The following is a 16,359-nucleotide window of genomic DNA, read 5'->3' on the forward strand; positions in this document are numbered from 1 at the left end:
GCATTCTGTTAAACTGTTGCTTATGGCGGTCTCTGTGAGCTTCTCAGCGACATTCAGCCAGCCAGGTATCCTGCCTGCAGTAGATGGAATGTGGCAATGGAACGCTGGCTGCGCGTGTCATAATAGGCTCTGAGCCTTTATATACCTGTGCACAGCAGCAGCCACCTTCAGTCTGCTGCTGGTCAGCCAGCAGCAGCAGCAGCAGGAGAGGTATGTAATCAGGAGCCCTCCTGCTAAGGGTAGACAGCTGCTCGTTCCACCCCACCCCCCGCCTTAATTGGTTCTCCTCCCTTCCAACGGTGTTGAGGCGGGTGGGAACAGCAGGGGGTGAAGGTGCTGTGTTTAAAGAGGTGGAGTTATGCAGATCTAAAACGCGTGGATTGCAGCAGCAGCAAGCCGAAAAGTGCAGGCATGTAAGGGATCTAGAGGTTGACAACATGTCTTCTTAACGGGAGTCCAGGAGCTCATCTCCACAAATGGACTTTTCAGGATCCTTGGGTGGCTCCGTAGTTTGAAACCAATTCTGGTTATCGCTTCTCGGCCTTTTGGCAAGATCAGTGGTGGTTTTCTGCTGCTGGTGTTGTTTGGAGGGCAGTTGTGACTGGGGTTCCCCCTTGTGGGGCCCTAGTGTGCGATTGAGCGGCGATTGTGTTTATCTGCTGTAAAAATGGTGGAGAAAACACGTGGATTAGAGGACTCGGTCCGTCTGAAGGTGGCTGCAGGTCATGAAGGAGAAATCGGTTTGGACCAAGTTTGCGTTGATGTCTTGAAGAACATTAATGGCTTGAAGGTAACGGATGTATTGGCACTGCAGGATTTTCAGAAACAAGGAATTTATGATATCACTTTTGTTTCTTTGAGTATTTGCCAGAGAGTCTACATGGAGTTGGTACGAATGAAGGAAGAAAAGGAATTGAAATGCCTAGAGTTTATTGCACTGGAACCTCTGTTCCAGCAGACATATAAGTATGTGGTTGTGCACATGTATAACCCTAAAGTTCCGGATGAGACTGTTTCCAATTTTTTAGCTCGGTATTGTAGTGAGGTTAAATTTTTGGGAAGAATGAAGAACAAATACAATTATCTAAATGGCAAGAGGAGATATGTTGTAAAACTGAGACCGGATGATAGAGCTATTGGGGGTGCCAAGAGCATTCCTGCACAGTTTTCTATCGGAGGAGAAAGGGGATTTTGTTTTTATAATGGACAGATGGAATATTGTAGGAAGTGTCATGAGTTTGGACATGTTCAGAAAGATTGTCCAGTGCAAGGTGATGTTTGTAGAGGTTGTGGGAAATCTGGGCATGTTGCAAGTGGTTGCCCAATGAATAAGGTGTGTGATTTGTGTGGACATGCAGATCACCTTGCAAGGAAATGTAGATTGTGGGCTCAGATTCCTAGGTCACAGGTGGACGCTGAAGAGAGGCAGAAGAAGACTCGGCAGGAAAGTGGGGAGGAGGGCGAAGGCTCAGACTCAGAGGGGGAAAGCCAAAAACAAGATGGTGGTAGGGGAAGAGACCATGCGGTGCCCAAGATGGAGGAAAAGGGGCGGAGCCAGAAGAAAGTTGGTTTGAGGGAGGGGCTGGAAGTAATAAACAAAGTAGCTGATGTGCATGGCCCGGGTGATGGGATGGATTTGTCTAATATGGCGGAGTCAGTGAATCCTGTTTTGGGAAGAGATGGGGGTGAGGAAATGGAGGTTTTGGAGGAGGAGGATTCTGATTCGGATGGAACTATAACCCCTCAGCAGCGTGATAGGGTTAACAGTGATTGGAGTGAAAATGAGGAGGAAGATGATGGCAAGGAGGAGAGTTATGCCTCCGTGATTAAAAGAAGTAAGGTGGAGGGGTGTTGGTCTGGGGGGCAGGAAGATCCAGTCTCCCTAAGACCAGGTTATTCTAACAGGGACTCGAGTTCTGAGTCGCCTGATATACGTAGAAAAGTGGGTGGCAGGAGTGGGTTTTCTCCTGGTTCATGATGGATCGGGTATGGTGGAGATTTTTTCCTGTTGTTATGATGGCGTTGTGTGTTGCTTCTCTGAATGTACGAGGGATTGGTTCTGCTTGTAGGAGAGCAGGGATACTGGAGTACATTGAGAGTGTGAATGCAGATATTGTCTGTCTGCAGGAATGTGTAATTAAATCTGCCCCGCATGAGAGTGAGTGGAATAAGGGGCAATCTTTTTGGTCCCCATGCTCAGAAAACAGGAATGAAGGGGTGGGCATTTTACTGTGTAATTCCAGTCTAAAGGTTTTAGAGTTTAAAGTAATCATACCTGGGAGATGTTTGTTTTTATTAGTGGATTTTTTAGGTCAGCGGGTACGGGTTTTTAATGTTTATGCCCCTGCTGATAAACAAGCAAGAGTTGGGTTTTTGGAGTCTCTAAAGTTGTTTTTACCAGGCAGAGACTTCACTATAGTGGCTGGAGATTTTAATTGTGTCAGATCCGCAAAAGATCGTAAGAGCTCTACGGAAGGTAGGACTGATGTTACGTCTAATATTTTAAATCAGATTGTGCAGGATTTACGCTACACGGATGCTGGTCTGATGGTTGGGCCAAGTGATAAGTTCACATACATATCAGATAGTGGACGTAGTGTTTCCCGAATTGACTATGTTTTTATGTCTGAAGGGATTAAGGTGGCCAAGTGCAACCACGTGATGACGACTTTTTCTGACCACAAGATGATAGTGGTAGATCTGTGTATAGCTGAGTCCCTGGCTTTTGGAAAGGGACTCTGGAAGCTGAACGTAAGCCTGCTGGAAGAGGAGAGTGTTAAGGTTGGTTTTAATAAAGTGTTTTTGTCTTGTGTGTCTGAACAGCACCTTTTTAAAGATTTGCTAGAGTGGTGGGACTGGGCTAAGGAGAAATTTGCATGTTATTTTAAAGGGGTGTGTTTTAGGAGAGCGAAAGCCAAAAGGGATCATGATGCTGCTGTTATTTCAAAATTGGAAGTACTCCATAAGTTTAAGAGAGCGGGGATGGAGGTGGATAAAGAGATTGCAGATTTGAAGGACGAACTGAAGAAGATACTTATTGAAAAAGGGAAGACTATTATGTTTAAGGCAAAAATAAAGCACATGGAGGAAAATGAGCAATGTTCGAGATACTTTTTTAAAAAATGTTTTAAACCTAAAGGGGTTTTTAAGTCTGTTTTTTCTCCTGCAGGGGAGGTATCTGGGGATGAGATGATTGGCAGTATTCTTTCCTTTTATGAAACACTCTTCTCTAACGATAGTAGAGCCAGTGATGCGGAAATTAATGATTATTGCAAAGTATTAACTAATAATATTCCTGAGGAGAAAATTGGGTTTTTAAGTGAGGAGGTTGGGAAAGATGAAATTAGACGGGCAGTGGATGGCTTGGCGAAAGGCAAGACGCCAGGCTGTGATGGTCTTCCTGCTGAATTTTATGTTAGATTTTGGGATATTATAGGTGTGGAGTTTTCCCGGGTGGTGCAATATGGTTTTACTCATGGGATTTTATCGGTTTCTATGCGTAGGGGGATTGTTACGCTGATTCATAAGAAAGGGGACATGAGGGATATTAAAAATTGGAGGCCCATAACATTGTTAAACAGTGATTACAAAATTATTTCTAAAATTGTGGCTGGTAGACTGGCAGATGTGATAGGTGATATGGTGGGGGAGTATCAGGCATGTGCAGTGCCTGGTAGGAAAATTTCAGATAATTTGCTGCTTCTAAGAGACTTAATTTATCAGGCTAATTTGAATAAGAATGCTCTTTTGTTACAGTCGGTGGACCTGGAGAAAGCCTTTGATAAAATATCACATAGATTTTTGTTCTCTGCTTTAAGTCACCTTGGTGTTCCGGATAAATTATTGATGGTCATTAAGAGTTTTTATTGTGGGGTCAGTAGCCAGATTTTAGTTAATGGGCATGTGAGTTCCAGTTTTAATATTTTATCGGGAGTTAGGCAGGGTTGTCCCCTGTCACCAATTCTTTTTATCTGTGTGGTGGAGGCCCTTTTAAAAAGTGTGCAAGTTGACAAGTGTGTGGCTGGTGTTTTTATTCCTGGGGGATCCGGGGGTCCAGTCAAGTCTTTAAGTTATATGGATGATATTGTTTTTACTTGTGGTTCACAGGCGGATCTCAATAGAGTGAATTTGCACGTAAGGATTTTTTGTTGTGTGGCTGGTATGGCGGTGAATTGGGGAAAGTGCCAGCTTTGTAACTTTGGGAGGCAGGTTGAGGTTAACGTGGCAGGAGTGGAGAGTAGGGAGGAAATTGAGGTTCTTGGTGTCATCTTTGAGAAGGAACTGAAAGGGAAAAGCAGCCTGAAGATTCTAGAAGACAAAATGGATCAGAAGTTGAACTTTTGGAAACTAAGGAACCTGTCGCTGAGAGGGAAAGTGCTGGTAATCAAGTCTGTGATTCTCCCGCTTCTGCTGTACACTGCTTTGATTTTCCCACCTGCTGTGCTTTGGACAAAGAGAGTGACAAGGAAACTGTTTGTGTTTTTTTGGGGATCCAAAATGGAGAAACTAAGAAGAGGAATGGTTATGTGTTCTGTGGAAAATGGGGGTTGTGATTTTCCTAACATTGACTTATTTTTAAGAATGCATTATTTTTTGAACATTTATAAATTATCCCAGTGCAATAACAGGACTGCGGACATGTGCAAATATTTAGCAGGACGGCTTTTCCAGAAATGGAGCTGGTGTGAGAAGGATTTAAGAAAACCAGTTTCGTTTGTGATACCGTTTTTTTATGTGGTGCTTAGGTCCTTCTATGATCAAAATGGGATAAGCTCCATGGTTAGACCGGACAAAAAACTGATTGTCTCAGGTATTAAGAAGAAGGAGATGTTATGTGATGTGCCGTTTTGTAATAATGCACAGTCTGGACAGGTGTGGAAGCTTTTTTTCATGCGTGGAATCAGCAACAGACAGAAGGATGTAACCTGGATGGCGTTGCATGGATGCTTGCCAACAAGGGCTTTTTTGAATGACCGGGGGATAAAGGTTCAAGAACTATGTCCTAGGGAAGGTTGCAATAAGGTGGAAACAATACAGCATATTTTTTGGGACTGTTTTTTTGCTAAAAAAGTTTTTACCTTGTTGTCACGTATGTTTGTTGCTTTAGTTGGTTTTCATTGTTTCGATTTTGAAAGGATTTTAATAGGTCAAGATTTTAAGTACTCGCAAAGGAAGCGGGCAAGCTGGATTATTTTTGTCATATATAAAGAGGTTTTATGGGACGTTCGGAATTTGGTGATTTTTAAAAAGATTGTTTTTTCCCCCATGGAATGCAGAAAGATTTTTCTTGCTAGACTGTTTTATGCCTATTTATTGGATAAAAAGAAGTATGGTGAGACAGCAGCAGAAGCACTCTGGAACTTTTCACATTGGACTTCTTACAGTAAGTAACAGTTAATTGCAGGGTTGTGTTTTTTGGGATTTTGTTTTTGTTTTTCCGAATGATGATTTGAGAACCCGTTATGTGAATATGCGCTATGATGCATAAATTAATGTGGGTCTTAATCTGAGGAAAAAAAAAAAAAAAAAAAAAAAAAAAAAAAATCTGTTCTTATCAGTTTAATATCTGATACGTCCCCTATCTGGGGACCATATATTAAATGGATTTTTAGAACAGGGAGATGGAAAAAGAGCTTGCTCTGTCCACTCCACGCATTGACCTGGTATTGCAGTATCTCCAGGACCGGTGCACCCCTTCTTTAATGCAGTTTCTAAAATCAGAAAGAATTGAATTCAATGTTTTTTGTTCATTTTGCTTGTTTGTCGGATTTTGGGATGGACTCTTTGGCTTTGCTTTTCTTCTCCTCATTGGATTTTTCATGTTCAAAGTTGCAGAAGCCAGATTACAAGCTCATTTTGGTTCAACTTCAGCAACTGTGCATTGCATTGCCATGTAATGTGATGCAATGCTATCTTTCTAGCTCTCCCTTTTTACTTCCTTTTGGATAAACAGACATATTAGGCAAGCATTTTGGAGCTTTCACCTAAATAACTACAGGTGGTGAGATAAGCTGCACAATATAATTGACCTTTCAGTATATTGTTGCACACACACCATCTATTTAGCAAATGCCCTTGTTATCAACAGCAGCCTTTTAAACTCACCTGAGCTAACAGGTATGTGCGCTGGTTACTCTGCTGCGCTTAAAATTTCTTTTTTGGTTTGCTACAATGCCTTTTCTGAAACGTTGTCTCCTTCTGCTGGAACACTGACTTCTTTCATTTAATGCCTGCAGACTATAAAAGAGAACCCAACCCAAAAAGTTTGGTTGATTAGTCTGTGGCATTCTGTTAAACTGTTGCTTATGGCGGTCTCTGTGAGCTTCTCAGCGACATTCAGCCAGCCAGGTATCCTGCCTGCAGTAGATGGAATGTGGCAATGGAACGCTGGCTGCGCATGTCATAATAGGCTCTGAGCCTTTATATACCTGTGCACAGCAGCAGCCACCTTCAGTCTGCTGCTGGACAGCCAGCAGCAGCAGCAGCAGGAGAGGTATGTAATCAGGAGCCCTCCTGCTAAGGGTAGACAGCTGCTCGTTCCACCCCACCCCCCGCCTTAATTGGTTCTCCTCCCTTCCAACGGTGTTGAGGCGGGTGGGAACAGCAGGGGGTGAAGGTGCTGTGTTTAAAGAGGTGGAGTTATGCAGATCTAAAACGCGTGGATTGCAGCAGCAGCAAGCCGAAAAGTGCAGGCATGTAAGGGATCTAGAGGTTGACAACATGTCTTCTTAACGGGAGTCCAGGAGCTCATCTCCACAAATGGACTTTTCAGGATCCTTGGGTGGCTCCGTAGTTTGAAACCAATTCTGGTTATCGCTTCTCGGCCTTTTGGCTAAGATCAAGTGTAGTATCTGTTCTTATCAGTTTAATATCTGATACGTCCCCTATCTGGGGACCATATATTAAATGGATTTTTAGAACAGGGAGATGGAAAAAGAGCTTGCTCTGTCCACTCCACGCATTGACCTGGTATTGCAGTATCTCCAGGACCGGTGCACCCCTTCTTTAATGCAGTTTCTAAAATCAGAAAGAATTGAATTCAATGTTTTTTGTTCATTTTGCTTGTTTGTCGGATTTTGGGATGGACTCTTTGGCTTTGCTTTTCTTCTCCTCATTGGATTTTTCATGTTCAAAGTTGCAGAAGCCAGATTACAAGCTCATTTTGGTTCAACTTCAGCAACTGTGCATTGCATTGCCATGTAATGTGATGCAATGCTATCTTTCTAGCTCTCCCTTTTTACTTCCTTTTGGATAAACAGACATATTAGGCAAGCATTTTGGAGCTTTCACCTAAATAACTACAGGTGGTGAGATAAGCTGCACAATATAATTGACCTTTCAGTATATTGTTGCACACACACCATCTATTTAGCAAATGCCCTTGTTATCAACAGCAGCCTTTTAAACTCACCTGAGCTAACAGGTATGTGCGCTGGTTACTCTGCTGCGCTTAAAATTTCTTTTTTGGTTTGCTACAATGCCTTTTCTGAAACGTTGTCTCCCTCTGCTGGAACACTGACTTCTTTCATTTAATGCCTGCAGACTATAAAAGAGAACCCAACCCAAAAAGTTTGGTTGATTAGTCTGTGGCATTCTGTTAAACTGTTGCTTATGGCGGTCTCTGTGAGCTTCTCAGCGACATTCAGCCAGCCAGGTATCCTGCCTGCAGTAGATGGAATGTGGCAATGGAACGCTGGCTGCGCGTGTCATAATAGGCTCTGAGCCTTTATATACCTGTGCACAGCAGCAGCCACCTTCAGTCTGCTGCTGGACAGCCAGCAGCAGCAGCAGCAGGAGAGGTATGTAATCAGGAGCCCTCCTGCTAAGGGTAGACAGCTGCTCGTTCCACCCCACCCCCCGCCTTAATTGGTTCTCCTCCCTTCCAACGGTGTTGAGGCGGGTGGGAACAGCAGGGGGTGAAGGTGCTGTGTTTAAAGAGGTGGAGTTATGCAGATCTAAAACGCGTGGATTGCAGCAGCAGCAAGCCGAAAAGTGCAGGCATGTAAGGGATCTAGAGGTTGACAACATGTCTTCTTAACGGGAGTCCAGGAGCTCATCTCCACAAATGGACTTTTCAGGATCCTTGGGTGGCTCCGTAGTTTGAAACCAATTCTGGTTATCGCTTCTCGGCCTTTTGGCTAAGATCGTATGACTGTACCTTGATTGGTGCGAGTCTCCTGGAGGAATCCGGACCCTTTTGTGGAGGATTTTCTGCTTTTTCCTGTGGTATTCCATACCGACAGAATCCAAGATGTCTTTTGTGAAGAACACCATCCGTTTGTCCGTGGATCCATCTGACCAGAACAAGAACAATGTGGTTTTCATTGTCCAAGACATCGTTGAAGGCAAAGCTGGAGCAAGACGTTCTGAGATCTTCAGTGTCAACGAATTTTCACGTCAAGGTAATTATGACGTTACCTTTATGGACCAGGATGTTTGCCTTAATGTCTTTGAATGGCTCCGTGGTCACTCTAGTGACCCCTGCTTGGAAGGAGTTAGATGGGAACCTTTGTTTGGTCTGCAAGAAAAGGAGGTGACTGTGACTGTCTATAACCCTTTTACAGACCCTGAGCTGCTGGAGTGCTTCCTCTCTCGCTACTGTGAATATGTGCGGAAGGGAGTGAAGCAAGTCAATTGTCTAGGAATCTTTAACTGCCAGTATAAATTCCGTGTGAAATTGAAAAGGGATCCTGACAGTGTGGGGGGCTTTAGACACCCTCCATCAAATTTTTCCGTTGCAGGCCATAGAGGTTTCCTCTTTTACCCAGGCCAGCCCATGTTTTGCCGTAGATGCTTTTCTTTCGGACATACCATGGTAACATGCCTTAAAGGGCAGTGTTGCCGAAATTGCAGAAAGGAGGGGCATATGGCCAACCAGTGTCCAGAGGCCAAGTCCTGTGATGTCTGTGGGAGTAGTGATCACATGTATAAGGACTGTCCTATGAGTGCACCTAGACGTTCTGATAAAGAACAGAAGGAGGAGGAGCTGGAGAGGAGGCAGATGGCAAGCGCACTGAAAGTGCTGGAAAGATTGGAGAGGGAGGAGAGAGAGGGAAGGAGGCGGGAAACTGGTAGAGCCTCTCCCTCTACGGCGCCAGAGGAGGTGTCCCTGAGACCATGTTCTTCTTCTGCTGAAGAAATGAGGAAGAAGCGGAGGGAAGAAAAGGAGTTCTGGATGGAAGTGGCAAAGGTGGAGAAAAAGGCAGTGTCTGCGAGAATATCTAGGAAAGTGGTGGAAGCAGAGCTGCCTGAGATGATGACTTTTGGAGAGGCAATGGACGCAACAGGATGTGAAGTGCAAATCTCGGAACCCGACAGTCCTGAACACCCTTCGGGTCCTGAAAACATTGAAGATTTTTCTTCGGAGGATGATAGGGGTGCAAAGAAGAGTCGTAGGGAGGATGGTGGGGGCAGTGATGATGCAGATTTTAGTGAGCCTCAGAGGAAGATCAGAACTGCCAGAATGAGGAGTGTGGCTGGTGAAGCCAGCGGGTCGGAAACCAGCTGTTCTGTTCTGATGGCGGAGGAGGATAGTGGTGGTGCTGGATAGTGTCACCATATAATATTGTAAATGTTTTTTCTTTTTGTCCTCTTGTGAGCTTTGGTTTAGGCCAAAGGCTATTTCTTTGTGTAATTGGTGAAGGAGTAGAAGTATTATGGGATTTACCATAGTGTCCCAAAACGTAAGAGTGTTTAAAAGTAAAGTAAGAAGAGCTGCTATTTTTGAGTTTTTAGCTATGCAAAATGCATCTATTTTTTGTTTACAAGAATGTGGGGTAGTGGATGGTGTGAAAGGGGATGAATGGTCTTATGGAGCGTCTGTGTGGTCGGGGAGTGCATGTAATAAGAATGATGGTGTGGGTATTTTGGTTAAAGGAAGGGAGGTTGTTTTGAGTGATTATTTGGTTATTGAGGTGGGGAGATGTATCCTTGCTAATTTTGTATACAAGAATGTAAAGTTTTGTGTTATTAATGTTTATGCGCCAGTTGAAAAAAATGAGCGCAAAAATTTATTTGAAAAAATTAAGCTTTTTGTTCCAGGAAGAATACCTGTGGTAATTGTGGGTGATATGAACTGTGATGTGGGGAGAGTGAATGTGGATGTGTCTGGGAAAGCATTATTGGAGTTAGTGAATGATTTTGGGTTGTGTGATATGCAGCGCGTGTGTAACATGAATCCTTTGTTGAACACTTTCTTTTCTGAGAGTGGTAGGGTACAATCCAGATTGGATTATTGTTTTATTTCTAAAAATATGGTTTCTGTTAATTATAGGCAGGAAAACGTTCTTTTTTCAGATCATGTGTGTATGTTGTGTGAGTTGGATATAAAAGTTGATGGAGTGTTTGGGAGAGGATTGTGGAAGTTAAATGTTAAACTGTTAGAGAATGAAGATGTGAGAAAGGAGTATGAAAGGCGGTATGAAGAATGGTGTAAGCATAAAAATGAGTTTGGGAATGTTTGTGAGTGGTGGGACTGGGTGAAGAAACAAACAAAAATGTTCTTTAAAAATTTAGGATACAAGTATGCAGCAATTAAAAGAGAGAGTTTTGTTAAACTGAACGCGCGGTTGAGCGTTTTGTATAAGTTAAGGGAAGGAGGAGTTGAGGTGGAGGAGGATATTTTAGAGGTAAAAAAGGAGATTAGTGAGTTTTTGTTGGAGAGAGGGAGAAGCATAGTGTTTAGGGCAAAGATTGATAAGATGGAGCAGGATGAGAAATGTTCTCGGTTTTTCTTTAAAAAAGTTTTTGGAAAGAAACAGAGTATGAGCGTGGTGTATGGAGCAGATGGAAGTGAGGTGAGTGGAGAGGATATGTGTGAAGAGGTGGCTAAGTTTTATGAGGATCTGTATGCAGTGAAACAGAGGGATGAATGTTTGGAGAATGATGTTTTGAGTGTGTTAGAGAGTAAGTTGAGTGAAGCAGAAAGAGAGAGAGTGATGGGTGAGGTGACTGGTGATGAGGTATGGAAGGTTATGTGTAGTATGGCTTTGAATAAGACGCCGGGGGAGGATGGCCTCCCAGTAGAATTTTATCGTGTGATGTGGGGTGTGATTGGTAAGGACTTTGTGGATGTATGTAAGTATATGTGGGGAAACATGGAGGTGACTGAGAGTATGCGTGCAGGTTTGGTTGTGTTAATTCCTAAGAAAGGGGATTTGAAAAGTCTGAGGAATTGGAGGCCAATAACGTTACTTAATTGTGATTATAAAATCTATGCAAAACTTATGGCTAATAGGATGCGTGATGTGATAGAGAGTGTGATTGGGGATGAGCAGTGTTGTGCGGTACCTGGGAGGCGGATTCATGAGTGTGTGTGTATGTTAAGAGATTGTCTATGGGATTGCATGGGTCGTAAGAAGAGTGTATTTTTGTTAAGTTTGGATTTTGAAAAGGCTTATGATAGGTTGTCGCATGGTTTTTTGTTCAGAGTGTTGTTAAAAATGGGTTTTCCGGCTGATTTTGTTGGGCGAGTGAGAAGTTTGTATGCGGGTGTTTATAGCTGTGTTTTAATGAATGGGTATGTGGGTAGGAAAGTGAATGTGTTTTCGGGTGTGCGACAGGGGTGTCCTTTGTCCCCTGTAGCATTTATTTGTGCAATTGAGCCATTGTTGTGTATGCTGAGGAAAGATAAGGTAATTCGTGGTGTGCAAGTGCCGGGAGGTGGAGGAAAAGAATGGAAGGTGAGTGGTTATATGGATGACGTGTGTGTATTATGTGATTCTGAATGTTCGGTGAGGCGGGTGAAGTTGTTAGTGTCTATTTTTTGTGGTGCATCTGCGTTTAAAGTGAATTGGGAAAAGAGTGAGTGTAAGGGTTTTGGAGGCGGAAGTTTAAGTAGGGATGTAGGTGTGAATGTAGTGAATGGACCTATTAAAGTTTTGGGTGTGAAGTTTTCAGAGAGTTTGGATGGGAAAGAAAGTTGGGATGATGCGAAAGGAAAAGTTGAGCAGAAGTTGAATTTTTGGAAATTGAGGAGTTTATCCTTTTTTGGGAAGATTTTAATTGTTAAGAGTGTGGTGTTGCCAATATTTTTATATATTGCGGTAGTATTTCCACCAGGATATATGTGTATGAGAAGCTTGAATAGAATTTTATTTGTTTTTTTGTGGAACTCGAAAATGGAGAGAGCTAGGAGAGAAATTTTGGTTAAAAGAGTGGAAAAAGGTGGTTTGGGTTTTCCGAATTTGGACGTGTTTTTTGGTGTGAATATCGTTGTGTTTGTTTTGAAAGTGATTAGGGCGGATGGAAAGTTTTCATCTATGTGTAGGTATTTATTTGGAGCGTATTTGTTTCGTTTAAAGTGGCAAGAAAGGGATTTGCGATGTCCGATTGCTTTTGAGGTGCCTGTATGGTATGTGTGGGTTTATAAGTTTTTGTTGAGGTATGAACTGTGTGATGCAGATGTGAGATTGCTGGAGAATAAGAAGGCTGTGTATAGGATGATTGAATGTAGAGAGGTAGAATGTGGAATAAATATGGTTAGGGGTGGTGATGTGCAGAAGGTTTGGAAGAAAGTGCGGATGAGTGGTATGACCAACAAACAGAGTGAAGTTGTGTGGCAGTCTTTACATGGAGTATTACCTGTGAGAGAATTTCAGAGGAATAGAGGTTTGGTGAGGAGTGAAATGTGTCCAAGAAATGGCTGTGGTGGAAGGGAAAGTGTGTTGCATGTTTTTTGGAATTGCCAGTATGCTAGAGATGTGATTGGGAGAATGGGGCCTTTGTGTAAAGAATTGTGTGGTGTGAATTTGTTGTCTTTTGAGTTGTTTATGTTTGGTTTGGGAATATGTGATGGGACGAAGGAAAGAGTCTTGTGGTTGATGCTTGCATGTATAAAGGAAGTGTTATGGGATGTGAGGAATGTGTATGTGTTTAAAAGGAAGGAAATTGCTGTAAAGGATAGTGTGAAGGTGATTTTGGGGAAGATGTATGTGTGTTTCCTATGGGACAAAAAGAGGAGAGGGGAAGTGGATGCGGAGGGAATATGGAAAGTTAAAAAGTGGAGATATATTGTTAGTACCTCTTGATTTTTGTTATTGTTGTTTTGAAATATGAAATAAATATTTCCGATGATGATGGGGACAGCAAATTGCGTATTGGATTTGACGCAGCTGTTTTTGATGGAATTTTCCTTTGTCTGGTTTCCATAGACTGTGGAATTTCCTCGTCTGAGGAGAAAAAAAAAAAAAATCTGTTCTTATCAGTTTAATATCTGATACGTCCCCTATCTGGGGACCATATATTAAATGGATTTTTAGAACAGGGAGATGGAAAAAGAGCTTGCTCTGTCCACTCCACGCATTGACCTGGTATTGCAGTATCTCCAGGACCGGTGCACCCCTTCTTTAATGCAGTTTCTAAAATCAGAAAGAATTGAATTCAATGTTTTTTGTTCATTTTGCTTGTTTGTCGGATTTTGGGATGGACTCTTTGGCTTTGCTTTTCTTCTCCTCATTGGATTTTTCATGTTCAAAGTTGCAGAAGCCAGATTACAAGCTCATTTTGGTTCAACTTCAGCAACTGTGCATTGCATTGCCATGTAATGTGATGCAATGCTATCTTTCTAGCTCTCCCTTTTTACTTCCTTTTGGATAAACAGACATATTAGGCAAGCATTTTGGAGCTTTCACCTAAATAACTACAGGTGGTGAGATAAGCTGCACAATATAATTGACCTTTCAGTATATTGTTGCACACACACCATCTATTTAGCAAATGCCCTTGTTATCAACAGCAGCCTTTTAAACTCACCTGAGCTAACAGGTATGTGCGCTGGTTACTCTGCTGCGCTTAAAATTTCTTTTTTGGTTTGCTACAATGCCTTTTCTGAAACGTTGTCTCCTTCTGCTGGAACACTGACTTCTTTCATTTAATGCCTGCAGACTATAAAAGAGAACCCAACCCAAAAAGTTTGGTTGATTAGTCTGTGGCATTCTGTTAAACTGTTGCTTATGGCGGTCTCTGTGAGCTTCTCAGCGACATTCAGCCAGCCAGGTATCCTGCCTGCAGTAGATGGAATGTGGCAATGGAATGCTGGCTGCGCGTGTCATAATAGGCTCTGAGCCTTTATATACCTGTGCACAGCAGCAGCCACCTTCAGTCTGCTGCTGGACAGCCAGCAGCAGCAGCAGCAGGAGAGGTATGTAATCAGGAGCCCTCCTGCTAAGGGTAGACAGCTGCTCGTTCCACCCCACCCCCCGCCTTAATTGGTTCTCCTCCCTTCCAACGGTGTTGAGGCGGGTGGGAACAGCAGGGGGTGAAGGTGCTGTGTTTAAAGAGGTGGAGTTATGCAGATCTAAAACGCGTGGATTGCAGCAGCAGCAAGCCGAAAAGTGCAGGCATGTAAGGGATCTAGAGGTTGACAACATGTCTTCTTAACGGGAGTCCAGGAGCTCATCTCCACAAATGGACTTTTCAGGATCCTTGGGTGGCTCCGTAGTTTGAAACCAATTCTGGTTATCGCTTCTCGGCCTTTTGGCTAAGATCAAGTGTAGTATCTGTTCTTTTAAGAACACAAGAGCTACGATCTACACTTGACGAGAGCGATCGAACTCGGAAGGAGAAGAGCTTCGGAGCCCAGCTGACATCAGAGAACGAAGGCGGATATCGGTGGGAGGAAGAAGCTCTAAAGAATCCAGAAGAAGACGAAGACTCGGAGAAGAATCGGGCTGTCCTGTGGAATCTTCGAGGAAGAAAATCATCGAGACAAAGACCTTTCGGGGAATTTGTCCAGAACACGACGGGAGAAGAATCTGCATAGCTCCACCCATTCCGGGAAGAGTTCCAGATCCAGCTCCAAGAAGTAACTGCAGGAGGAAAGCCATGGCAAGCGCTGCGAGGAAGGCCGAAAAGAAGAGCCTGGAGCTGGGGACAGCCAGGAGGGCCCAGCCAGGAGCCGATTCTGACCCCAAGGACTCTGCCTCCACGACTGGCCAGCAGAAGGGACCCCAGAAGCCCCGCCACGAAGCTCCAGCCCTGGAGCCATGGATGCGGCAGACGGTGGCCCTGAAGCTGAAGGAAGTGGATGGGAGGGTGCCGGACATGTCCTCGGACGTGTTCTGCCAGAAGATGCTGCTGGATCGAGGCTTCTCCAGGTCGGATACCCTCAGCATCCAGACCTTCTTGACGGGGATCTTCTTCGTCACCTTCGCCACTGTGAACACCTGCAGGAGGTTCTGGGAAATGGTAAGCGCAAAAGGACCGGATAATTCTTTCTCTGCCTTTACAGGTAGCTGCCCTATCCAGAGGGATGAAAGGAGGATCACGGTCTCCATGCGCAACCCGCACACCCCAGGCCAAGACATCTGTACCTTCCTGAGACGCTTCTGTTTGGTTGTGAAGGAACCCTCTCACATCCTGAATGGACTCGGCTTCTGGACAGGTAAGTGGTCGGTGACCGTTAGACTTCACAGGGACCTGGCGTACTCAGACGGACTTCGGCACCTGCCCCCGACATTCTCCCTGGGCAACTCCTACGGCCTCATCTATTACCCGGACATGCCGCGGAACTGCAGGAGATGCGGCAAGAACGGCCACGAGATGAAGGACTGCAAGGAGGATGCCTGCAGGATTTGTCGAGTGACGGGACACAGCTCGAAGGACTGCCCGAAGAAGACGTCCTGCAACCTGTGTGGGCTGGCGGCTCATCTGTACAAGGATTGCCCCAGGCGTGAGAGATCCTGGGCATCGGTGGTTGCGACGACCCCAGCTACGGAGGACAAGGCCCCGACGACCAGGCCTGTGAAGGTCAAGGACGCGACGACCAAGGCCCCAGCGGCCAAGGCCGAGACGACCAAGGCCAAAGCGGTCAAGGAGTCGGTGGCCAAAGCCCCAGCGACGGTCCCAGCAGCTCCGAAGCAGAAGAAAAAGTCAAAGGAGGGTAAGAGTTCTGTCACCCCTCTCTCGATCCCTCCCCCTGCCACCCCCGTCCAATCCCCCCCCACCCCGGCCACCCCTGCTGAGGATTCCACTTCCTCTTCCTCCTTCCCCTACTCCTCAGCAGGTGTCCTTTCCCCTGCCCCGGCAGCCACTCTCCCTCCCCAGACCATGGTAGCGGTGGAATTAACCTTTCCTCCACCCGCCGCTATCTATTCCGAGGAGGATTTTCACCTTCTTGTCTCCCCAGTTCCAACCCGGGGAAAGAGGAAGGTGGAGGACAGCCCTGCTACTGAATCCTCCAAAAAGAAGATTCTGGATTTCGTAGGCGAAAAGGAGGATACCCTCCCTGAGCCAGAAGAGATGGAGCACATGGTTGAGACCCTGGTGGCCGAGCCAGAAGAGGAGGAACTGGTGGTCGCCGAGATTGAGGCCGCGCTGCTTGACCAGATGGAGGAAGAGGGCCTGCTGGTGATCCCGTCA

General features: G+C 44.7%; 2 non-coding genes and 2 pseudogenes across 2 annotated transcripts; all 4 read left to right on the plus strand.

Moving 5' to 3' along the window:
- Nucleotides 1-5,484: 5,484 nt before the first annotated feature.
- On the plus strand, nucleotides 5,485-5,697 carry LOC141183464 (U2 spliceosomal RNA; annotated as a pseudogene).
- Nucleotides 5,698-6,812: 1,115 nt separating this feature from the next.
- Nucleotides 6,813-7,003, plus strand: LOC141183850 (U2 spliceosomal RNA). The gene has a single exon (XR_012258663.1). It is a non-coding gene; the product is annotated as a U2 spliceosomal RNA (small nuclear RNA).
- Nucleotides 7,004-13,159: 6,156 nt separating this feature from the next.
- LOC141183355 (U2 spliceosomal RNA) lies at nucleotides 13,160-13,344 on the plus strand. The gene has a single exon (XR_012258333.1). It is a non-coding gene; the product is annotated as a U2 spliceosomal RNA (small nuclear RNA).
- Nucleotides 13,345-14,459: 1,115 nt separating this feature from the next.
- LOC141183491 (U2 spliceosomal RNA) lies at nucleotides 14,460-14,537 on the plus strand (annotated as a pseudogene).
- The last annotated feature ends 1,822 nt before the right edge of the window (nucleotides 14,538-16,359 follow it).

This window comes from Phyllobates terribilis, unplaced genomic scaffold (assembly GCF_046119375.1).
Source record: "Phyllobates terribilis strain yellow unplaced genomic scaffold, ASM4611937v1 Scaffold_38__1_contigs__length_12584779, whole genome shotgun sequence".
NCBI lineage: Eukaryota > Metazoa > Chordata > Amphibia > Anura > Dendrobatidae > Phyllobates > Phyllobates terribilis.